Raw genomic sequence first — 25680 nt, forward strand, 5'->3', positions numbered from 1 at the left:
ATATCAGACGACCAAGAAAAAAGCCTAAGGGAAAAGAAAAGGGTAATTACATCATTTTTTTTACGTCTGATAAGTCATTGAGTATAAGCAGCAGAAAGATAATAAAGCATAGAAAGCAGAGAATAGCTGCTGTTATTTGTTATATTTTAACCGAACAAAATTATATATCCTGGCTAACATAGACATAGACTATATTGAATCCAAAAACTCCTTGGCAACAATCTCCGACATAAAAAATCTTGTCTGGCCCTTACAAATAACTTTTAATTTTGCTGGAAAAAGCAAAAAGGCCTGGGCTCCCTTGGCATGGAATAAGGGGATCTGCTGCCGGAGATGCCAATGGCGAGTTACCGTCTCTGAACAAAAATCAGGACGTACAAAGAATTCACATCCCTTGGCAGAGCGCTTCTTATTGGGTCTGGCGAGGTCAAATATGCGTTCACGGGCTAAGAAGTTATTGAAGCAAACGGGGATAGGGGTTAATCGTTGCTGTAGATGATTTCCTCCTGTTTAACGGGAAGCGATGTGCCCTTTGAATCTCGAGGTTCCAGTCCCATTGGGTGACATCAGGGAAAGCTTCGGTGAAAAGCTCGACTATGAAATGCCTAGCATCATCGCCCTCCTTATTTTCCTCTATCCCCAAAACGCGGAGGTTATTCCTTCTTGCCCAATTTTCGAGATCCGCGAGTTTCCATAGGATGTCCTTGCGCTGCTCTTTTGACCTCTGTGACTAGCTCTTTCTGAGTGGTAGCAGCATCTTCAAGAGCAGAGATCCTCTCCTCAGCTTCGGCAACCCTGACAGTGGTCTCGGTGCAAGTTTTGATGACCCGTTTGAGAGAGTTCTGCCTTTTGCGGCAGACCCCCTGCGTTCGCATGTTTTCTTGTTTGGTTGCTTCCCTGTGTAACATAATGGTGTGATAGATTGTTACCAGTGAAATTTCTTCAGGAATAGGAGGCGTGGTTGAGATAGTGGCCCCAGAGGCATTCTGTGAATTTGAATCAGATTGTTGATGGCTGGGGAAAGATGATGGTTTGGCAGCAGCAGTGGAGGCCTTACGAACAGTATCAGCATTTGAATCTTTTAATGATTGGTTGGTACGCCAGTCTGCAGAGTCACTATCGTAGTCAGACCAGTGAAGCTCCGGATGATCAGTGTCTTCCTCCCCAGATAGAGAGTGATCAGATACAGAATAAAAGTTTTCAACAGGCTCGCTGACCTCGGAGCCCCTGGCATCATACGAACGTTCTTCAGGCAGCTCCAATAAAACAGATGTATTGCTGTTGACAGGCTGAACTACATTACCCAGTATGCACTGCGCTGTAGGGGTCAGGCTGGCAGAAAGATCAAGGACAGAAGGTGGAATGAAGACAACCTCTTTTGTTGAATTAATGTTATTAGGTGATGCGCAAGGTTGAATAGGGGGGGAGCTCTGGCAACATAGAAAGTGGCAAAGCAGAGACAATTAGTGAGGTACTCACCCCCCCAGAGCCTCAGGCTGCACTGTAACTTGGAGGGCTACGTCATCTGCTGTGACAAAAGTTTTCCCCTTAGCTCCGAGTTTGTTGAAAATATCGGGTAATGTCTGGCCCCTAGTAACAGTCGGGGCGGGAGTCAGCGCAGCAGATTTGTCGGTGCCGGTGGCGCGATTCTTCTGCGCGGGAGTAGCAGCTGGAGCGGAGGAGCTCTTCTGATCGGCGTCCTGCTGGCTGCGGGCTGTAGCTCGGGTTTTCTGTGCGGCAGCTGCCGCTTTGGAGATCACGTTGGGCGGCTTCATTCTCACTGCGGTTAACCCTGCCGGTGACAGGAGGCAGATAGTAGCAAAGTGGCCAGAGAAGAAGGTGGCTGGCCGACGAAAGGGGATCCGAAGGTAGAAAACCCAGGTGAGCCGCCGGTAGGAAGAAACGGAGCTTGCCGTAGCCAGGAGAGCTTATGAGAACGCGCTAGTTTGATTATATATAAGCGCGAAATATATGCGATAAGACAAATCAGGTCCGTGATTCTTTTTAGCGATCGAAGCCAGGCAGTAGTTTCAGCAGCACAGGAACATAACCATCGTAGAGGGGTCCACCATGACCCAGAGGAGAGAACGCCAACTCACTCGGCCGAGCTCACGGCCGCCATCTTGCCCCCTGCCGTTCATTTGCATTTCTAAGCATTACAAAACCATACATGTTTTTCAAACCTTTGTGTTCTTTGTGGCTGCCGGAATATAAACCTTGAAAAAAATCGTTGAGATGGATGCCGTAGCTGCTTGCTGCCATTTGTTGTCTGTTGCCTAGGGGAGCTGGGACTTGTTATCCCAGGAAGCTGCTGACAGAGGAGGAGTCAGCCCTCTTAAAAGAGCACCACATCTCCCATGGCGGGATGTCTAGCTGCTTGCTGCTGTTTGTTACCTGGGGGAGCTGGGACTCGTTATTCCAGGAAGCCACTGACAGAGGAGGAGTTGGCGCACTCAAAAGAGCACCACATTTACTGCAGTGCAGGACTCATGTGGGTCACACCCAACTAAGTCCAGGCCAAGGGCGGGCCATCCGTGCCTGTCAGAGATTGGAGGATGCTGGTCTGGGCCCCCTCTCTTGGTTCTCTGACTTTAGGGGCCGGGCCACTCCTTGTTGCCCTTTCTTCACTGGAAGCCAGGAGCAGGGGCTTTTTTGTACTCGCGGGGGGATGGGGGGGACTGTACCAGGACTTGGACCTGGACGACTTGGACAAGGTGCCCCTCTGAGGGTAGGAGATTGTACATCCTTGTGCCCACAAGTGAACTGCTCAGTGCATTTTTAGACATTTGGCTTCAAGTTTTGGGGATCAATTTGCAGCAGTACTGGTCCCTGTGTCTGCTGAACGGTGTTAGCAGTGTTTTATGTGTCCTTGTTTTTCTGCTAACAATCCCTTCTGCTTGTCTGTATTATCCCTGATATATTGCCATTTGCCATTTTTGTGGCGTTATTATCTCAGGTCACCATTTTAGGGCACAATCCCCAGATCAGGATAAAACCATCACTGAGATATGGGGCCTTCCACCGGTTACGGGTCATTACCCGTGCGGGTCATGCAGTGTCTGCCACCTGACGAAGCCAACAAAACAACTTAACCTCGAGTCGGGATCCATCTGGTACCAACGGTCTCACATGAATTACAATTCCTCGAATGTTGTTTATTTGATCACTTGCCCGTGTGGCTTACGCTACGTAGGAATGACTTCAACACCGTGAACACCGGAGCAACATTAGATGCCGAAAAGTATGTGCAAAAATGACAGAACATTTCCTAGCCGCAGGCCACACTACCAACAATCTATCCTGGACTGTAATCGAGCAGCAAAAACCTGGTCCCAATTCACAGCAAACCCTATTCGAAAGGGAACAAAGATGGATCTACCGTCTGTCCACTTACCGCCAGGGGCTTAATGATAACATACCTTGGGGAACTGTCCTAAAATGAATCCTCATTACGCAAGCGGGTGTGTGTCTTTCTCTGTCTTTCTCTGACTGGTTTGTTGGATTGTTGTCCTTCTTGGTAAATTTATGACAGCCTGAAGTCGCTTTCATTTAATTTTCCTAGTGACTTCGGGGCTTTAGATTGGCTCAAATAACCAACCCAAGTAATCCTTATTGTCTGCGCTCGTGAGGGGTACCTAATAAAGTTTTTCATAAAACGCTTTATTAGCCTAACAATGGGAACATCATGAATGAGAAAGTTAACATTCTAGTTTCCGCAATGAAGTTCAGCACGCTACGTAGTGACGTTTCTAACAACGCCGTCACACGTGACACGGAACTTTTGCCTTTTTCTTTCAGGTTCGGGCCCGTGAGGGATATCTAATGAAGTTTTTCACAAAACGCTTTATTAGCCTAACCATGGGAACATCATAAGTGAGAAGATTTACATCCTAGTTTCTGAAATGAAGTTTGTACGCTACGTAGTGATGTTCCTAACAACGCCGTCACACGTGACACGGAACTTTTGCCTTTTTCTTCCGGGTTCTTCCGGTGGAACAACAATATTCGGAGCAAGACGTGCACTGCTAGGCACCTGGTGGGATCCCGTTACTTTGGAAGTAAGTGTTGCACGCCTATTACGGGGGAGAAGGGGCCCCTATCCCTCGATATTCTGTAGACGTAAAACTCTTTTTATTCATTCCATAGAACTTCCTGTCGGGCCCCCGATCTGTGCTCCATGAAGTAATTTGTGCATTTGACTCAAGTAAGCCTTTTTTCTCCACAACCGCCGTTTCCAATAGAACATTGCTCTATCTAAAATACAGGGCAACCATTTGCATTAAATATGTGTGGCGCCTGGTTTGTTTCTTGTTTCTCTAATGAGCCCCAGGTAGAAATGCCTATGCCGATACTGAGAATACGAGGCAGTAACCTGCCGGAGGTATCTCTCCCTCCTTTCTTTACCCCTACATAAGGGAAGGGAGTTAGTGATAACTACCTAATAAGCATAGGTGGGTGACCCACTTCTCTTTCTAAATGAGCAAGAAAAAGCTTTTAAAATAACCAGGGTTTTGAATAGTACAGTGGCCACAGATGGGACGTACTTTCTCTTCCCTTTTCTCTTTGTTTGAAAGAAACACTCATTTTTGATATGCCTGTAACCCGCTTTTGTGTGAAAGCTGATGACATGACAGAATTATGATGAGCAATCTGTTCCCATGTTTTCTTCTACATATTACCACCGGTCGAAGAGCTACCTACATGGTAAAACCGTGAGTTTTTCATATATAACCATAGGTTAGGGTACGCCTTAGCGAGCGTATACCGCCATGGTCTCACTATTTACAAAGGTCCTGATGAATGCTTAGCGGAACTTGCTAATACAAGCAGAAACATGTTCATGTCGACCAATTTTTATATTTCATCGGATCTCCCAGCTCCATTGTTCAGTTGGTAATGATCCGTCACTTGTTTTTATTAGTACCCAAACCACCTAAAATAAAGTCTTTTTCAGGGAGCATTTGGCTACTTTTTAACTTGCACTAACTCACTTGCACGAAATCACAACCCACTCCGCTGCAATTGCAGGCGTCGTAGCACACCGGAACGGCACTTGGCTGATCCGGTGGGGACCCAATTATGAGGCATGTCACCAACCAGGTTGGTGAGTGAGGGTCCTTCTAAGAACATATGAGTGTTTCTGTCAGTGTGTTTTTAAACAGTCACTCTTTCGTTGTTGTTGCACCATTTTAGGTCATCATCTTTTGCATAGCTTGCTGTATATACTGCAGGATATAACTTAAGGATACATTTTATAGGACTGTGTGGCTTGTCACAATAGGGAAACGCTGTGAACACTGTGTCTACCATGGACGCCATCCTGCAGCGAGCTGTTGGTGTTCTGGATAAGAGGATTGAATTGGCTATTCGTCGTCTTTCTTGATCCCCTGTACTTCATCCGCCTCTTGGTCGCCAGAGTCTTCCTGGACTTTTATGTCCAGATTCCACTGATCAAGTTTCCATTCCCAATCCTGTGACCAGGGATCAGAACAAGGATGGGTTCATCCTCCTTTATCCCCCTCTATCAGGATGGTGTGCAGCTATTGGATACCCAGACAAAGTCAGCAGCCCCTGTGGTGGGCCTTGGAGTGGGGAAGAGAGCAAGAGCAAAGAGGAAGTGCCCCTAGATCAGGGTTATGCAAAGCATTGGAAGAGCGTCTTCTTGCATCCCAGTCCCTCAGATCCTATAGTTTTGCCTAACACGGACATGGCGACCCTGCTTGAATCTTTCCCTGTATCTATGTTAGCAGCTTTGGACCCTAAATTAGATACCATCCTTCTCTGTTTATCAGCAATAGAAAAGATCTTAACAATCTGACTTCGCTCTCTCTAGGTGATTCTATGGTAATGACCATCTTACCACCGGGACCAACAGCTCCACCCACCAAAGTGTGTCGTAGTGCACAGGAGTTTGGTACAAAGCGCACCGCATCCCAGACTTCCTCTAAGTTGGTGCCTGAGGGAGTAACCCAGTGCACATGTCCACAAGTATGTGCCGCCTGCCTATCATTATCGGCTCCAACTTTAAATGTGACACCACCAGTGGCATTGAACTCCAAGGATCTGGCGTGTTTACAAATTAAGATGAACTTGAACCCAGAATCTATTGCAAGCATGTCCAATACGTTGACTGAGAGAGGGATAGGGGGCACTCTCTAAGGGGCATCCAGTAACTCTTCCCAGATATCATGTACTTAACATCTGTATCCAGATTCAACCCCTTTCATAGTGGTTCTAGCAAATGCACCCTGACTTGCCCCTGGTGCAAAGAAAGGTTTTGATCAACTCAAGAATAAAGTTGTTTATTGGGTGAATTCTAATAGTGCCATGGATTTGCGGTTAGAAAGTCACAATATTATTTTGCGTAGAATATCCTGGGTGGGCAGAGATAAGAAAAACTGGCATGGGGATTGTGTTTATAATGGGGTTTGTTGGAGGTATCTCTGGGAGGTCCTTGAGGGAATGGGCTTCGGCCCTGTCTTTGTTCAAACCTTGAGGAAATGCTACCAGGGAGCCTCCACAAAGATCCTTCTGAATGGCGCACTGACCCCTAGCTTTGACATCCAGAGGGGAACCAGACAGGGGTGCCCCTTATCCCCCCTGTTATTTAACATCTATATCGCGCCTTTGGCGCAAGCTATTAGATCAGATGACTTAATCTATCCTTTTAAATCCCAAATTTACCACTGCAAGTTAGCATTGTATGCTGATGATATTATCATATATACAAGTGACCCAGGGGCAGCTATTGCACGGCTCGAAACCCTTTTGGAGGAATCTGGCTCTATTACTGGTTATCTAGCTAATTCTTCCAAAACGGAAGTGATGTGGTGGAACATCGATCATTGGGGAGGTTCTACCAATATGCAGAAGATACGGACCTCCAGCCCCAATCATCAGTCTGGAACCAATCTCCCCTTGACCCCAACACTGAAGATCTTTTTGAGCCTTCTTTAAAATGACTATACAAATGCATCAAACCCGCCAGCTTAAAAAATAATCATTTTGTCGTTGTCAATCGATTATATTAAGCCCCGGCCAGGATAGCCAAGTTCGCCCCGCCTCCCCCCATAAATGTCATAGGTGTAGACTATCTAATGCTGACAATATCCATATCTTCTTCGTGTGCCCGGAGCTAAGATCCTGCTGGGAAGATGTAGGAGATTCTCTATCGGGTATATTTGCAGTGAACATCGACGTTAACCTCCCATTGGTGTTCTTCGGCGGCAATGGCTCATCTAACATGGCTTCATCATAGTCCAATACGGGGTTGTTATTTCTGATATTGCTTGCTCTGAGGGAATTATGTATAAAGTGGAAAGATCCCATCCCCCGAACAGAGAAGTTTGGTTTAAAGCCTCTTTTGCTATGGCACGATTAGAGCAAGAGGGGAAATGGGAAACATCAAAAAATATCTGGCAGCCTCTACTGAGCTGGGGTCGGGATCTGCGATTAGTTTTTCTTTTTTGAGATTAATCAAAAATGTGTTGGTTCTCCCGCACGGGTCCTATGATTATACCAAGCCCTTACTACCCGGGGCTGGTCGGGCTGGTCTAGGTAAATGCAGTTAGCCATGGGGCGCCCAGCTGGAAGGTTTGACAGCTTTTCAAATCTGCAGAAGCCTATTAGTGAGATGAGGAAAGACAAAAAAAAAAGAATTTCTCTAGGTGTTCCAGAAAGTTACTTTGGTGCACAACGAAAACATCTTCCATCACTTATCCCTCCCAATTTTAACAACCTGGCTGGAGTATAATAGAGATTAAACACAGTCTTATAGTGTTGTGAACAAAGATTGTCAGACATCAATAACCTCCCGGCCAACTCAATAGAATATTCCACCTGAGTGCTTTGAGTACTTTGGCACCCTAACCTATTGTCCCACTTAGTGATGTGCATATCCAAATTACCACCCTTAATATCTAATAGTAAATTGTATAGTATAGAGGGCCAATGCATTTATTTTTTTCTCACTGCTTCAACTAAAGGATTCATTTCAATTTCAATTTCCATCGACTTTTGCATAAATAATCACAAATTTCTAGATATTTGAAAAATTTGGATCTAGGGAGGCAATATTTCTCGGCTAGCATCTCAAAAGACATCAAGACCCCGTTAGCATAAAGATCACCAATATATTGGATACCTTTAATCCGCCATCTGTCAATGGTCCTATCCCAAAAATGGATGGGAATAGCACTGTAGCTGCGAATGGAGTATAGTGGTAAACCCTCTCAAGCCCATAGCATGTTTGCACAGCTTTACATACCTTATAAGCGGCATTTAAAACCTTAAACCTGCTTTTTTTTTATAGTAGCTTGCCTCCAGGCTTATAAATATTTGTTTTTTATCATCGCTGCCCAATAGCATTTGATATATGAAGGGAGACGCAGCAATCCTAGATGACTCTACCCCAGTTAATAATATATTCATATGTTGCAGTATACACAAATAGTAATATAAGGTAAAATCCGGCACTGCCCAACCACCCTTTCTCATAGGGGAGAACCATAAAGCGCATAGCTCTATGAGGCTTCCCCTGCGCCTATAAAGCATAGCACAAATGGACTGAAGTGCTGACAGTTGGACACAGGAAATTTCGAGCAGAACAGATCTAAAATATTATAAAACCTTGGATAGCCTACTTGACTTAAAAACAAAATATCACGTGACCGGACTGAAAGAAAAGTGGGAAAGGGGTATAGTTCTTTGTATGCCCTGATTATTACGCCAGCTTATCACTCCGTTTCAAGATAAAGGTGCACACGCCTATTTACCGATTCCAGCAAAGCTCAAGATCATTTATAAGGAACATGTGTGATTCTTTACAGCAGAGCTGGCGGCTAAAGAGTACTTGCAGTCTTTTTGAGAAAAAAAAGAGAATGGGAAAGCAAAAGAAAAACAAAAAAAACACGAGAGGGACTGTTTATTATTAATTGTATTGGGGTCAGTTGGGTTTGGATTTCCTGTCAGATGTAATATTGATTGCTCCCTTCTCTATTTAATTGAGGATTGGTTATCATTGTTTTTTTATAGAATAAGAGGTGTGTGGGGAAGTGTTTAATTAAGCACGGGATTTGGTAGGGCAGGGGGACCCGGGGCGGCAGAAGCTTGTTCCATCTCAGAGACCTTGAGTCTCCAAGCCTCTTGTCTGGGGACCGGCGGACAGCGGTGGAAGCCTTGTGCAGGGGGAGGTGGGGTTGGGGGAGGGCGGTTCGGTGGGCACAGGTGGGTAGGGGGTGTTACCTGGAAAAATAATCCATGATAGTGTATTGAAACAAAAAAATGACATTCAATGGTTTTGGGCTCACGGTTCTACACAACAAAGAAATGAGGAAGATAGATGGGGTATAAGAACATACATGTTGGTATTCGGATCTGCTCTTTGAATGTATGTGGTCTGATAACTATAATAAGAGGCAACGGGTTGCGACCGAAATACGGGTGTTTAAACCAGACTTGATATGTATTCAAGAAACCCACATTCCATGTGGCAAAAGAAAATTACTGGCGGAACTAGGGTTAACAGTATTAGCATGTACACGGCAATCCACTACTACACGCGGGGTAGCGATATTGGCCAAGAGCCATATACAGAAAAAATACTGGCAGACAACCAAGGAAGGTGGATTATCGCTGAATGCATGATTGGCAGTATTAAGTGCACAGTTTGCTCTCTATATGGTTCAAATCTTGATGAGGCATCCATAATAGAAGGTTTGAATGTGGAACTAGCATTATGGCCCACTCGTTAATCATGTGTGGCGATTCAATTCAATTCAATTCAAAAATATCTTTATTTCGGTAAAACTTTACCATAAAAGACGTTTGTCATACACATTAAAAACTGGTTCATATAAAATGATTTATACAACAAAATATAAAATTTGTAAAAGGATTTCTTAGCAAAGTCCCAGTGTACTGAAAATCAAGTCAGAGCCTTAAGACATTTCCTTCTAATGGACCAGAGAGCGCCCAAGTACTTGGCCATAGCAAACACAATGTGGTCCGAGAGATCAGTTTTTAAAACTCTGAAGGCGACCAGACACTTCGCGAGTCCCAGGTTCCGGCATAGGGGAGTGATCCAATACCTTCGGATCTCTCGATAGGCAGGACAGACGAAAAGGATGTGGAGTTCAGTTTCATCCATAGTTCTACATGCTGGACAAGTACTGCTTGCATCATCACTCCATTTGGATGTAAGAACTCTAATGGGGAGAGACCCATGTCTCCACTGCAGGTATAGTTTCCTCAATATGGAAGGGTACATTTTATCCAGAGTTGGTTCCATATTATAGTTGGCCTTGTAGGACAAGAAGGAAACTGTCAAAGTCCCGAGATTTTGATGATTAAGTAGCAAGGACAGTTTGCTGTCACGGTAAGACTTGACTAATTCCTTTTTGGAGAGGAGATGGCACATGTTCAAAGGATCAGACCACATTGGTGAAAGGCCCAAGGCCTCCAATTCAAATTTGATGGAATTAAGCCATTTAATTTTTCCAGCGCCTGGGATAGCAAGGACCTCCTGAAGTCCTTCTCTGTAGCTGGCCAATTCCGGAGTTGTCCATAGTCTACGCCAGAAGGCCAGTGGGCGTAGGGCCAAATCCTCATCGAGCGGACATAGGCCTAAGTCCATCCTGAGGGGGACAAGGGGAGTGCTCGGTGGTAGCCCAACAAGATTACGGATGAATTTATTTTCCACCTTCAAGAGCATTGATGTATTAGTGTGACCCCAAAGTTCAGATCCGTAGATAACGGCCCCCTTAGCCTGAGATTTGTATATCTGTATCGGAGGGCCGATGGGCCTTATTGAGGATTTGTTGTTTGCCAAGAGTTTCATAATGCCCCCCGAGTGTTGGGTCAATTTGAGTGCTGCCTTCTCCAAATGTGTGTTCCAAGTAAGTTTATCATTTAGCAAAATGCCCAGATATTCGAAGGTTTTCACTCTTTCGAGCCTAATGTGTGCAATGCTTGGACTAAAATGGAATTTCTGTGGGGGGTTGAGGACCATGAATTTCGTTTTTATGGCGTTAATTTCTAATCCATGGGCCTCACAGAAGCCCACAAAGCCGTTGAGGATGCGCTGGATGCCCGTTGCCGACTTAGATAGTAACAGTGTGTCGTCGGCAAACATGATGGCTGGCACCCTTTCAGCGGCTAGTTTTGGGGCATCAGAGTTGAGTACCCCCGCTAAATGGGAGATTACCCCGTTGACATAGAGGCAGAACAGGGTTGGTGCGAGCACACAACCCTGCCTTACCCCCCTGCCAACGGGGAACCTCTCGGACATTGCACCCATCCTACCACATCTGACCTGGGCGTAGTTAGTGCTATGAAGGCGAATTATCATTTTCAGCAAACCTTCCGGAACCCCCAATTTAGCAAGGACCTCCCACAGCTTGTTCCTGGGGACCAGGTCGAACGCTGCCCTCAGGTCCACGAATACAGTATAGAAGCTGCCACCCTCCAACTGCACCGTTTTCCAATGTATAAGGACAAAACGAAAGACCTGGTCAATGGTGGAGACCTTCTCCCTAAAGCCTGCTTGAAAGGGGCTGAGGATGTTAAAATCCCTGATCCACTCGTGTAAGCGATTTAGTAATAGCTTAGAAAAGAGTTTTTGGGATACATCGATCAGGCTTATAGGCCTGTAATTGGCCGGGAGAAGGGGGGACCCCTTTTTAAAGATTGGAACTATTTCAGCCCCCGGCCAAGTCGGAGGGATTGGCATGCCTTTCAGAATGGAATTGAATAGGACGCCGAGATAGGGAGCCCAGATTTTGGGTTCGTGTTTATAGAGGTCACCTGGCAGCCTGTCCAGGCCCGGCGCCTTGCCTGCAGGCAGGGACATGATTGCCATAGTGATTTCCTCTATACTAAAATCATCCATACCAATTACACTAGTGGTAGTGGGGTGGTGCACTTCTGCAGATTCGTTTGTCACCTGGTCACTGCTATGTGGTTCGTATACATTTTTAAAATGATCCTCCCATACGGATGGTGCTATATTGCCCTCAACTGCTACAAATGGTTCGGCCGAGCCGTGCCTAACGATCTGCCAGAAAGTTCGTGAGTCTCGCCATGCAAGGGCAGCTGTTATTTTAGACCAGTTCCCCTCGTCCCAGTCTATTTTTGCAGCATGGAGGGCCGATTTGTAAGCTAGACGTCTCTCCCTGATTACATTTGAGTTGTCTCGTGCTTTGAGTGATTGCAATAATGTAGATTTAGCTTCCCTACAGGAGGCGTTGAACCAGTTGGCTCTTCTCTTCTTGGGCTTTTGAGGCCTGGCCACTGGGTTCAGCACCTCTGCAACATTAGTGCATAGTTCGGAGTGAAAGTTACCGAGTTCAGAGAATTGTGCCGGCTTGGATGGAGGGGGAGTGGGTACCCCAAAACTACCTATAAAATTAATTTCAAATTCACTAACTGAGTGGTGCATACAACGCTCTACTTTTTCCAGGGCGGGGACGACCAGTGCATAGAGTCTCTCAATGTTACAATGGTTCTCCAGCAATTTGGCCCATTTAATTTTGCGCCTGTTGCCCGATAGCACAAGATCAGAGTGTGATGCGTAATTGTTGTCGACCTTGTCTATTTGCCGGCCATCGATCTGAATTTTTAGTGAGAGCAAGTTGTGGTCGCTATCAAGTCTGGGGATAACTCGAAAGTCTTTGACTTTCCTCCAGTCCCTGGTTGGAACCATTATGTAGTCAATCCGTGACTCATAGCCCGGCCTATTAAAGGTATTTTTAGGCGGGATGTCGCCTTTAAACCGGCCATTACAAGCCCTCAACGAGTGACTAAGCGTGAGGGACATTATTTGGGTTGCGAGTGGGGAACATGCCCTAGTCACTGGATCTGTCAGGGTGGGGATGTTCCACAATTCGTCCTCTTCACTGGATATGCCCACCAGGTAGTCAGGAAGTGGTTCATATTGGTGATTAAAATCTCCACCTACAAATAGAGGGGAGCAAAAATTATGTATGTCAAGGAACTGAGCTAGATCCTCCACTGGTCCCGAGGTAGCTGCAACCCCCACTGGTCTTGAGTATATGTTAATCAAGGTGACCTTCCCTCCGCATGGCCATTCAAGGGAGACACACTGGAAGTCACAGGAATTGGTTTCCAGATGTGTGGCCCTACATCCCAAGTGGGACCCGACCCAGATCGAGAGCCCTCCTGAAGGTCGGCCCTTTCCTCCCCATTTTGCTTCAATATCAAAGATGGCAAAACCCTGCCGAGAGTATTTTTCTCTTGCCCATGTCTCTTGTAAGAGACACACATCGTAGCCCTCAATGAGATCCCCCCAATCAGGCGTATCTACTTTATTGGATAACCCCGCCACATTCCAGGAGAGGATGGAAATTACACCCGGAGCCTCTAGTGTATTATTGGTGTCTGGCCTCTGCGAACTGTCAAGTGCTGAGAATTTGCCATATTGGTTAGGTGGAAAGGCATCCAATGGGGCACTAATTAGTTTGGGGCTGTGTGGTAATGGGGGGCTATCCTTAATCCTCATGTGGGGATCAATGTTTATTGGCTTTAGTGTACGGGTGTCGTGCCCACCTGGCACGATTCAAAAATACACCTTGAGCGAAAGGCCTTGCAGGATGCTATTAAACATTATAATGGCAGGAAACCTAAAGTATTTAAAGCGCTTCAGTCTCTATTAGTGGATCATGGTCTGGTGGATGTGTGGGCGACTTTAGGGGGGTCTGATCCTGGTTATACATTTTATTCACATCCACATCAGAAATTAGTGCGATTGGACTATTTTTTATATCAAGTCTCTTACTTTACGGTGCTAATATTCAGGTGCACCCACGGATCACATCAGATCATGGACCCCTTGTACTGCATCTACGCATGCTCAAGGCAGGAATTAAACCTCGATCATTTTCATTTGATAGGAAACTACTACTGGAGGAAGGGTATGTAGCACACATGAAGGTGTGGATTAGGCAATTTCTGGGCATAAATCGCAATTTCACAAGGACCAGCTTCGTTTGGGATGCATTAAAATCGAGCTTTAGAGGGGAGACCTTTAGCTTTGGGCTATATAAGCAGAAACAGATACAATTGGCACTTCAGGAACTATATGGTAATGTAACAATAGCTTAAGAAAATCTCATGTGGGGGATCCAAGCTAGGGGAGATTGCAGGTTTACAGACAGAGGTAGCTCCCTGTAACCCCAAGATTCACAACCACATGAGCACTCTTGTTCCTATAATAGGTTAATGCTAATTTTGAATACTGTTTTTGCATACAGTTTTGAATAAAGTTTTATGCAAGTCTTTGAATGGTAAATTCATTTATTTTTCATGAGGTTGTGAATCTTGGGGTCCAAGAAACACGCATCAGTATCAGTTCAATTTACCCCTGGGGCTCAGTAGGGGATCCACATGTAGCACCAGCTACACCATTGAAATAATATACAAACTGACTACGATCAAAGAAAAAAGCGAGTGCGGAGTCACGTCCATTTGGCTGGTCATATGCCTAAGATAGAACAGCTGGCGCATGAGTTTGGAGCAGCTGCAGGATACAAGCTCAAGTGTCGAAGACTTTTTTCCATCTGGAAGGATTCACAGATGGCCTCTAGATATGGATCAGGGGAATTAGCAGGAGGCCATTCTAGGAATAGTTACATCTAATGGGTTGGCGCCACTGAGTTGCATAGAATGGTGTGATTGACTGAGTGTAGTTCCACCTGAGCCAACTGTCCTTCTAACACAGTGCCCCATTGGGCATTCATGTTCGGATTACCCAGAGCATAATGGGTGTAACTTTATTTCCTGAAACATTGCAGGGCTGGCGAGTAAGCTTGATCATCCAGAATGGGTACTTTTTCTGAGAAGGATTGATGTGATCTGCCTCCAGGAGAGGTTGGCTACCGACAATAGTGATCACCTGGAAGGCTATAAAACCTTTTTTGTGGCAGCCACCTCCTCTACTGTGCAGTAGAAGCTAAGGGGGGCTTGGAAAGCTTAGTTTCTTTAAATGTTCAAGGCAGGTCAGTCATGTTGCGCTCAGATTTCCTACCCTACAGGCCTTGTTGTTATCTAGTGGGTCGAGTAAGTTATTGCTTTAAAATTATTATAACGCGGTAGCCTGCTTGTCTGAAGTATGTAGTATCTTATGTGTGGGCTCTTTCCTGAGAAAGGTGACCCGGAGCAAGCAGAACTATTTTAATGTTCTTATAGCAGGAGTCTTTAATGTCCATTTGTGTGGGGACCCTAGACTTGAGGGGCTCAAAGATGTGGGGTGTGCACCTCATACCGGTTTGCACATGGAACACCCCCATAGGGTTGTATACTTAATGCTATTATGAACATGTTTGATTTAACCTCAGCCATGAATAAGTTGCCCCTGTATAAGAGGGATGTTGCCCCTACCTTCTATGGGAGAGAGTGTGAGTCTTTTATTCATTTCATATTTGTCTCTACACATTTTTTCTCTTATATTACAGATTTTATTATTCAGGAGAGCACGTACAGTGATCATAATCCAGTGTGTGTTTCGACTGGCTGGCCCCGGGTAGTACAACCATCTTTGAATAGAGCTAGGGTTGCCCATGATAGCTGTGTAAGCGGGAGGAGACTCAAGTGGGCACAGATTATCCAGGACCAGTTTTAGGAGTACCTGTCTACTCAGTGTCATAAGGAGTTTGCCACTTGCCTAGACAGGCTGGCAAATCTAACATTCTGGAGGCTTTTGTAAGTCTATCAGGAGTTCTAGTTAATCTATTAAAGACCCCTGTTAAGCGTTGTTCTCATACAGGACCTAAATGGTTTCAATCCAAGTACTCTCACATCTCTAGGAGATTGATGGAAACTCTGAGTATCATACCAAGGGACCTCCTTTTAGTTAAGGGATATGGTAGACAATATAAGGCCGCCTTGGCAAAGAGTAAGTCCCCTCTGAAAGAGGAGGCCTGGTCAGATCAGATAGAGTCCAGTACTCTGAGGTATAGCTCCAAGTTTTAGTGCATTGTTAATGATCCCTTTGTGGCATTCCATTTTACTGAGGATGATTGGGTAAATCACTTTGAGGATATGTTTCAGACTACCCTTATTTTGAGGGAAGCCCAGATTATTGTTGAGGGTAAATCTGAGGTCATGTTTACAGCACAGGTAGTAAGAGCAGGCATAGTGGGGTTGTGTGAAAACAAGGCCCTAGGCCCTGATGGGATCCCCATGACCTCTATATTTTGAACTCGGACATCTTGGTACCTGTGGGTATTCTATACTGAAAACTGTTCCATTAACTGAGCCCTATCTTTTATGGTTTACAAGCAACTACGATAATTTTCTATTAATTAGATTTAGATTAGACCTTTTTCATTATCTTCTAGCCCCACCTTGTGGCTGGGGCGGGAAGTCTTCACAGGGCATGATGCACTTTTTAATATTTTGTAGTCTTTATGAGCTACCAAGAAAGTTTTTTATTATCCCTAATTCTTAAAATAGAAAGTTTAGGCAGATTAGACCCGCTTTTATTTTGATTACAAGTGCTCTCAAGTTATTCAGTGTTATATGATCTTAGCTTTTTAAGGGCTGCTGTTAGGCTCAGGTCCATTTGCGATTAACTTTTTTATTGATGAATCTTGGACACTGAAGTGAGATGAGGTTGTTTTAATATAGCCCATGCTATTATTTTGGCACTTTATGAGGCCACGATGCATGTTTTTATTGCTTTAGATATAGTTCTCACTATTAATTCTGTATTTTATGGGACTGCGATGATGTCTTCTTATTTCTGGATTTCTCTTATTTTTGACATAGCTCTTGTATTTTAATTTTGTATCTAAGGGGCCATGGCGGACACACTGCACCCTTCCTATCAGTCTCTGCTTAGCACTTGATGACAATATTTAATTGTGTGTGTTTGAATTTTATGGTTTTCTCTTTAAAAACCGAATAAATTTGTTGATGATGATGGAGATGGATAAAATACAAGATAAATGTTGTTACTATTGGCTGATAATATGGTCAGGAAAAGCGAATAGTGATAAAGATAATACATAAGTATGACTTTGTGTGCACAATAAACTAAATTCATATATAAAGGATATTTTGAATACTTTTGATGTTCTGTATTTTACAGATTTTTCTACAGTGCACTGAACAATGACATTTAGGGCCATATGTAGGTAATCACTATTTACCGATTCTTAAATACCTAATTTTACCGATTCGGTATTTGAAAATCAGTAAATAGCATGTAGGTAGAAATTCGGTAAATTTTACTGAATCGGTAATATTTGGCATTACCGATCCGGTATTTACAGATTCGGTAATTCCCATTCATTCCTTTGGGCCTGGAGGCCCATAGGAATGAATGGGAAGCCATTCACTTTTACCGATTCGGTAAATATCGAATCGGTAATAGGGGGAACATATTCAAGGGTGGCAGGGTGTCACATTGACACCCTGTTGCACCCCTGAATCGTGCATGTGTGCACATGTAGCAGACATACATGCCCTAAGGGCATGTATATCTGCCACATGGCACATTTAAAAAAGCACAAAATTGCTTTTTTGAAGGTTTTCGATATTTACCACCAACTTATAGTTGGTGGTAAATAACGAATCCTTAAATGAAAAATGCACTCACTTGAGTGCTCCCTAGGAAGGATATAAGGATTCGGTAATTTACCGATTCAGTGTTTTAAGGATTCAGTAATTTACCAATTCCTTAAATTACCGATTCAGTAAATTACCGAATACTTTATCCTGCCACCCACATCTCAAATCCCTAAATACCGGTCGGTAACGGTGAAATTTACCGAATTTCACCGTTACCGACCGGTATTACACCACCTACATATGGCCCTTAGTTACAACAGCAGGAAACATAAAGTGTGGACTTTGTATGCAGAGTTTATTGGTTTCCAACGTTTTCTCAGCATATTATTTCTATCTCTTACTGTACTGATCTCAATTCGTCTGAATAACATCAATTTCAAACAAAGGTACCCGTTCATCCAGAAAGTTCTCATTTCACATTGATCTGACCAATGTAATTAATTGAGTAATTTCCGAAATAGCTTAAAATGTTTACTGGTCCTAACCTGATAGCAAACAAATAACATCAAGAAACCCAGCCAAATATTTTATGTCCTTCTGTCACTGGAAGCCAAATACTATGGGGTATTTTTAACACAAAAACATTACAACAATTCTAGTAGATATTGGAACCAGGTGGATCTTTGTACAGTTCCCAAACTATGCAAACAATTAGTGTTTCCAGATTTTTAATTAGGTATTATATAAAACTATGTCAACAAGTTTTAACACGCGCTTTTCACTGGCCACAGGAAATGAAGTTAGGAAATAACCACTCAACATCTTCCATAGCTGCTCCAGGTTCATGATCCTGCCCACAAAATGAGTACATTAAGTTTTGTCACCCATAACAGTTGTTATTGTCTGTAGAATATGGTGTTTCTGCTGTAAATTATCATAATGCAAGTAAGAGCAGATCACAGACAATCAATGTAATTGAGATGGGTGTAATTGTGGGGCGATGATTTTAGGAGACGGTAAACACATATATGGCAGTATGAATGGTATGTTGTTTAGTTGGGATTGTTTTATGTTCTCATCTATCCATCTCTTTAATATAGACACACTGTAAGACCAGCATTAACATTTTGCTAGGAACGCTCACTAAAGAAAAGGGTGTCTTCTATGAGTGCAACAGTGATGAATTACATTTCTTGGGGTGGTTCTGTACTGAACAGCACATATCCAACATGTGAAAACTATAAAACTTAATCTAGCATAGGATTTTGTACTGGAAGGGTACTCTTCCAACACAAAACCTATGCTAAATATAATGAATATACCCATATGCTGTGGTGCATGAAAATGTGTTTAGGGCATGGCTAGTTAAAAGATCACCAGAGGTTAGGAGAGAGAAACAGCACCATATCATTGTAGATATGGCACTGTCCCGCTCTCCCACCTTCAGGCAATGTACTGCGCAGCTTTGGTTGCTGCACTTGATAGCATAAAACATTTGTTCATGTGCCCCTTTGTGTCTATGTGGTCTTTTGGTCCCAGTGTTCCTGCACCATGGATTACCTAATTCAGGAATACTAGGCCCAGTGTAATTGACTGCTAAAAATGAGCTAGTAAAATCATAAACAGGTCCACTAACATTTTCCACCATCTCAGAGCTGTTTGAGAATGTCTACAGCATAGTTCCCAGAATAAAGAAAAGATGTCGAAAAGGACACGGTAATTCTGGACCCTGCCTTTTATTATGCCTTCTAGGGACTTCATCTCATGATGAACAGATTTAGAGGTGAAGAAACCAGCCGGATTCAGTAATTTTCATCCTGTTTCTCTGCATCTAACTTTTGGAAAATTGTTAACGAGGTATCTGGAGGCACCATGTTCTTCTGCTCTTTAAAACCTGTCACAGCAGAGACTATCTACTAAAAGAATTGCTTTGAAACACTTATTTTCATAATCACCACGCCACAGGACAAGACTAAGGGGTCGATTAAGATGACAGTCAGAAAAATATTGCGACCGCCGTGGAAGCGGAAATTAACCATTCGCATGTACCGTGAGAAAACCGGTGGTCAGGTTAGGATGAGCTGGCAGAGTAATCTGACCGTGGCTGGCCGATTCTACGAAAGTCCGCCAGGGACTGTGCGGAGCAGGTAAAAATCCGTCTGTGCGGTTGAATTTGATGCAGAAAGACCCAAAACCGCCGCACAACCAGTGGATTGATTGCAATTAAAATTAGGATGCGATTGCAGTGACAGCGGAATGATCAGGTGTCTCCAACTGCCACAATCACAACTATTGACTCAGCTTCAAAAAACACCTAACACACCCCAATGACACATCCCCATGGGAGGTAAAAAATACAAATCCCAGGTCCACTCACACTACACACCTGACATGAATTCTCCATTTTGACCCACCCCCATAGCTGAGTATAAAACCAGCCCCTTCCCTACCAGAATGCTTTGCACTACTCCACAACTGAAGGGGCCAACCCCACAGCACAACAGAGAGGCAAATCTGTACACATCACCCCATCACAATCACACACACATGACACACATCACCACCACCACCTACACACCTGCACCTTTAACCCATTTGCACATCACACACCATGTCACAGAAGAAAATACCCATTGTCAGTGATGGTAGATGAGGTAATCAGAGTAGAACCACATTTGTTTGGAAACCTGGTCCAATAAACACCATTAGCCACCGAAAATCAAATGTGGGCAAGGATAGTCAACAAGGTCAATGCAGTAGGGACCATCCCACATTCCCAGAAGAAGATCAGGAAGAGGTGGAATGACCTCAAGACCAAGGTGAAAGAGAGTAATAATAAGAACCGGAAGCTGGCTCAGATGACTATCAGTGGCCCTCCCATTCCAGTACAAAGATTCACCGTATGGGAGGAGAAGGCGTTTGCCATACTGCATCCAGGGAGTCTCACATGAATAGCCGGGGGAGTGGAGGCTGGTAAGTACCAACAAATGTCTACCTTTACACTGCTATGTACTGTCTTGCACAACTATAAAGCAACACCTCCTAAGCTCAAATGCACTCATGTTCACCACACTCTCCCCAAAACACGTCTCACAGATTCAACATTTACTCCCTCTGATTCACCCCAAAGGTAGCTAGCAATATTTCCATGGGACATGTGTACAGGCAGCCAGCACTACAACTCTCACCAGACACCCTAGTCCCAAAGCTGAGCAGGATGTAAAACTCCACCCCACACCCACAACCATGTGTCAGCCATTGCATTGCTCCCCACAAACTTACAGGTAGGTAGTCATATCAACAGGGAGGGGTTTTAGTGGGTGTGAATCCTGCACTACAATCCCCACCAGGCCCCCTTGTCCCAAAGCTCAGCAGGATGGAACACTCCACCCCACAACCATGTGTCAGCCATTGCAGTGCTCATCTTTACCTAATAGGTAGGTAACCATCGTATTCTCTCTTGTCCCACCCCTGAGCAGGAAGAAACATGCCCCCATCCAAGAGCCATGTGTAGCCTATTCCCTTCCTCTGCTCCACTTCAGAGGGAGGCAGCCATCTTAACAGGGAAGGGTGTTTGTGGGTGGGATGCCTGCACTACAACTCCCAGCAGGCCCACTTGTCCCAAAGCTCAGCAGGATGAAACACTCCACCCCACCCACAACCATGTGTCAGCCATTGCATTGCTCTCCACAAACTAACAGGTAGGTAGCCATCTTAATTGGGAGGGGTGTTTGTTGTTTGGAAGCCTGCACTACAACTCCCACCAGGCACCATTGTCCCAAAGCTCAGCAGGATGAAGCACTCCCCCACTACAGCCAGAAGTGTGTGGCAGACATTGCATTGCTCCCCGTCACCTAACAGGTAGGAAACCATCTTAACAGGGAGGGGTGTTTGTTGGTGGGAAGCCTGCACAACATCTCCCACTAGGCCACTTTGTCCCACGGCTCAGCAGGATGGTACACCCCCCCACATCCAGAACCATGTAGCAGCAAATCCCCTCAACTGTGCCACAGAACAGGTAGGTAGACAGTGCACTCACCCTGCCATTCCTCTAAAAAAGCATGGAGCCATAAGACCACTCCAGCCCTCACATGTCACCCAACTTGGCATAGATCCAATAGCCACTTCCAGTGTGCAGACAGCTAAGTGTATGTAACGGTCACAGAAATTAAAGTGTGTACCACAAAGTCACATGTTGAAGAAATTCAGGGCACAATCATGCACAGCACTGAATGCTATTTGTAAGTGCCATTGTGGCAGAGAATCAAGGCCCATATGAACACAAAACATGCATGGTCAATTGGTAAAAGAAAGTAAAGCACATGATATGACAAAGGTATGCATAAGATTACAATGGCTAGTGCTTGCTCAGATGTAACGTCTTCCATGCAGAGCGAACCAAAAAGACGCATCAAATAAAGTTGATGTGCTGCAAGTCGTTAGATGATGACATGACCCTGTAATCACACAATCTGTACGTGGAACAGGGTATCTATTGACATGTCACACCATGGACAAGTAATGTAGGTACCTCCACATCATGTCATGATGTGCAGTACCTTGCAGCAATACAAAGTGATATCAATGTAAACTGTGTGGTGTATCACATGAAACATCCAATCATCTAACACCAAGCTTGTGGGGTGCACTTCAAAGACCATTTCACCTCTATTCAACAGGAGATCAACAATTGACTGCTGCAGAAGACAACACCGACCTGCAGAGACAGTCTCCACCTTTGGAACATGGTCTCTCGGATGCAGACTCCCTACATTTCTTGGATATGGAGCCCGAACCAGGCCCATCTGGACTGCCAGGGCGCACCATGACCCAGGCCCCCACTGTCCCCATCACCACCACCTCAGCAACAACAACCGCACTGACCCCTGCTGTAACAACCTGTGTGGCCTCAACCACCACCACCAGTGCTGCCTGCAACACTCTCCCTGCTTCAGTGGATAACAACATCATCACACAATCTGAGGAGGGCAGGGAGAGACTGTGGGTGCATCAAGTGGCAATGCCCCAGGTCCAGGAGGGAATGTGGGAGGGCAACTGGGGGACAAAATCGAGAGGACACTGGCCAACATCACCAGAGTCCTTGGGGCATACGAATAATCCCAGGGACACATGGGCCAGGTTCTGGAAGAAGTGCATGAGCTTAACCTGCTGCTGAGGTCCGTGGACATGTGTATGGGCCAAATTGTGGACCTCATAGGCCAGCTTGTGGGTGTTCTGAGAGACAGTCATGTGGTCCAAAGGACAGCAAAACCCCCCTCCAGTGGCCCACAGAATGATATTCCCACCACCTCAGCTGCAGCCACAGAGAGGGGTGAGCTGCAACAGGATGACTCTTCAGACACCGCTGAGCCCACAGCATTGGCCCCCCCTGGAGAATGCAAAAGGGGCAGTCCAAGAAACATCACAGGAGGATCATGCGGCAAAGCACCAGCCAAATGCAAGTCAAAGAGCCAGCCATGATGGCACCTCTTTTCACCTTGATACTGACTTTGTTGACTATCCTTACCCATGCCATGTTGATGGCGGGTGTCTGATGGACTGTGTCACTACATCAGTATGGTGAATACTCTATTGTCTCGTTTACCATCACTGACAACTCATTAATTCACTTTGCACCATTTTTTAAAACATCACTTGTCTGTCACAAACACTCTTTGTAAATAAACACTCTTTACATACCTATGTCTTTGCGTCAGCTCCATGTTTATCACAGTAAGTACAATGTTGACTCTGATTCCAATGTACCAGAAGCTCTGATTGTGACATTGAGAGGCTGAACGGACCTAGAAAGACACAAGAGAACAACATTTACTTGTCAGGTGTTGGCATCACAAGCAGTACACCACACTAGTCATCACGGTAAACAAACCAGCAAACATTACAATGAGAAACAATATCAACATAGACATCATGTGGCTGGTCATGACTACACAGTGCCACAAACATCAGCCATCAGCACATAGCCAACAACAGGCAGCAGTCAAAAAGCTCCTCTTTGCTTTTTCACCACCATCAAAGACAGAAGACAATGGCCCTGGTGTACAATGTCCCTCACACTCAAGGAAAGTAGCGGTTGATGAGCTGTTGACGCAGGTTGACACCTTCCTCCTCTTCACTATCCTAGTCACTGGACATCTGTGGGTTTGCAGGCGGGGGCATCTGCTCCTCATCATCGTCTAGGAGCAGGGGGATCACTTTGCGCAAGGCCAGGTTGTGGAGCATGCAGCATGCAACTATGATCTGACACACCTTTTGGGAAGAGTCGAGTAGTGCACCCCCGCTCTTCTCCAGTCACCGAATGTAGACTTCAGAAGACCAAAAGTACAATCCACCAAACGACGTGTCCTCCCATGGACATTATTGAGGCGGACTTCACCCGGGGTCCTGGGATTCCTCAGTGGGCTCAGCAACCAAGGCCAGTTGGGATATGCAGAGTCACCTAGGTGTGAGATACACAGACCAATTTTGTAATATAACTGTAGCTGAGGACAGCATATCGTACAAACAGCACACTACTTGACTGTGCGTACTCACCCACAATCCATGCATGCTCCGGATTTGTCAGCTGTGGTACAACCCTGTTACGCAGTATGTAGGAGTTATGTGCTGATCCTGGAAATCTGGCACAGACATGGGAGATTATCATATCCGCTTAGTATACCACTTGCACATTAATGGAATAGAAATGCTTCCTGTTCCTGTATATGTGCTCACATGCCTGTGGTAGAACTAGGCCAACATGTGTGCAGTCAATGGCGCCAACAACATTAGGGTTGTGGGCAAGGTCATAAAAATCACCCTTCACAGCTGCCAAGTCATGTCCCCTGGGAAAATGGATGTAGCGGTCCTTGTATGTCATCATAGCGGACATGACATCAAGTTGCTCCATGCTGAACATTGGTTGAGACATCCCACCTGTGCTGGACACCGTGTACTGGAACGAACCAGTTGCAAAGATATGCAGGGCAACCATCATCTTACATGTTAGTGTCAAAGCAGTCGGATAGGGTCTGCGAGGCCTCAGATGGGTCTCCAACTGACCACATGGGTCTTGAACGGTAGGTCGATCCAAACAGATTTTACGTATGATGTCCTCATCCTGCATGTCCGCATGCAATGTCAATAGACAATGCACATTTGGTCGCCTCCTACATAAGATGAAAAGGGGGCAATGTCAATTCAATTCCCCTATGAGATGTGTCCAACATCTTACGTTTTGACTGACACAGCGCCAACTAAGACTGGCCGGAAACTATAGCTTAAGGCACAAGTCACATGCAGAGACACCTTGATCTAAAGTAGTTGTACACGTGTTCAGTATGTCCATACTGAGTACCCCCCAAAGAGATTTAGACTATTTGAATGTAAAAAGGTGCATTCCAACATCTTGTGTCACCAGCCCTGAGAGTAGTTGACAAAGCAGTTATCTGAAACAGCAACACTGCTGGCTTCTGCCACACCTTCTTGCGTGAGTCGGACAGGGCACACATGAACAACACAACAGTGTGTGCATAAAGATCAAGTGTCAACATGAGTTCAGCAATTTACACAATGAAATAGGCACATTATGTAGTCAGTCCATTATTACTGTGGGTTGCTTAGCTATCTCACACATTGACATGTTCACATGTTTGAAGGTACATCACATAACATATCTGTGTACATGCACAACAACATCATAAGTGACATGTGAGGGAGAGCGGAGGAGGAAGATGGCGGCCGACTAAGACGCTCGGTCGCGAGCTCCGGTGAAACCAGTGAAGCAAGGCAGCTTCAGCGTTTCCCCCCGAGGGAATTAGGATGGATCACAGTCACAGATAAAATTTAAAACAAGGTACGGATTGTTGCCCCAGTCGGTGAAATATTAGGCTGATGTCTGCCGGCCGATCTCGGACGATTTCTCTGAGAGGCCGGACTTGAGAGGCAGCGCCTACCTGTTGATCGCGGTGGCAGCGTCCGCGAGTGCGAGGCTGTGTCTGAGGTTGCTCGTGGATTTCATTCCCGGCTGGTGACCCTCTGCTAGGGGGATTGTGAAAAAAAAAAGGGGAGTACGGTGGCAGCAATTGGCAAAAGGCGTGCATGTTGGAGCGGGGTGAGAGCGGACGGTGTGCGGCGCCGACTGCCGGGCTGTGG

The sequence above is a fragment of the Lissotriton helveticus genome, chromosome 4_1, assembly GCF_964261635.1.
Source record: "Lissotriton helveticus chromosome 4_1, aLisHel1.1, whole genome shotgun sequence".
NCBI lineage: Eukaryota > Metazoa > Chordata > Amphibia > Caudata > Salamandridae > Lissotriton > Lissotriton helveticus.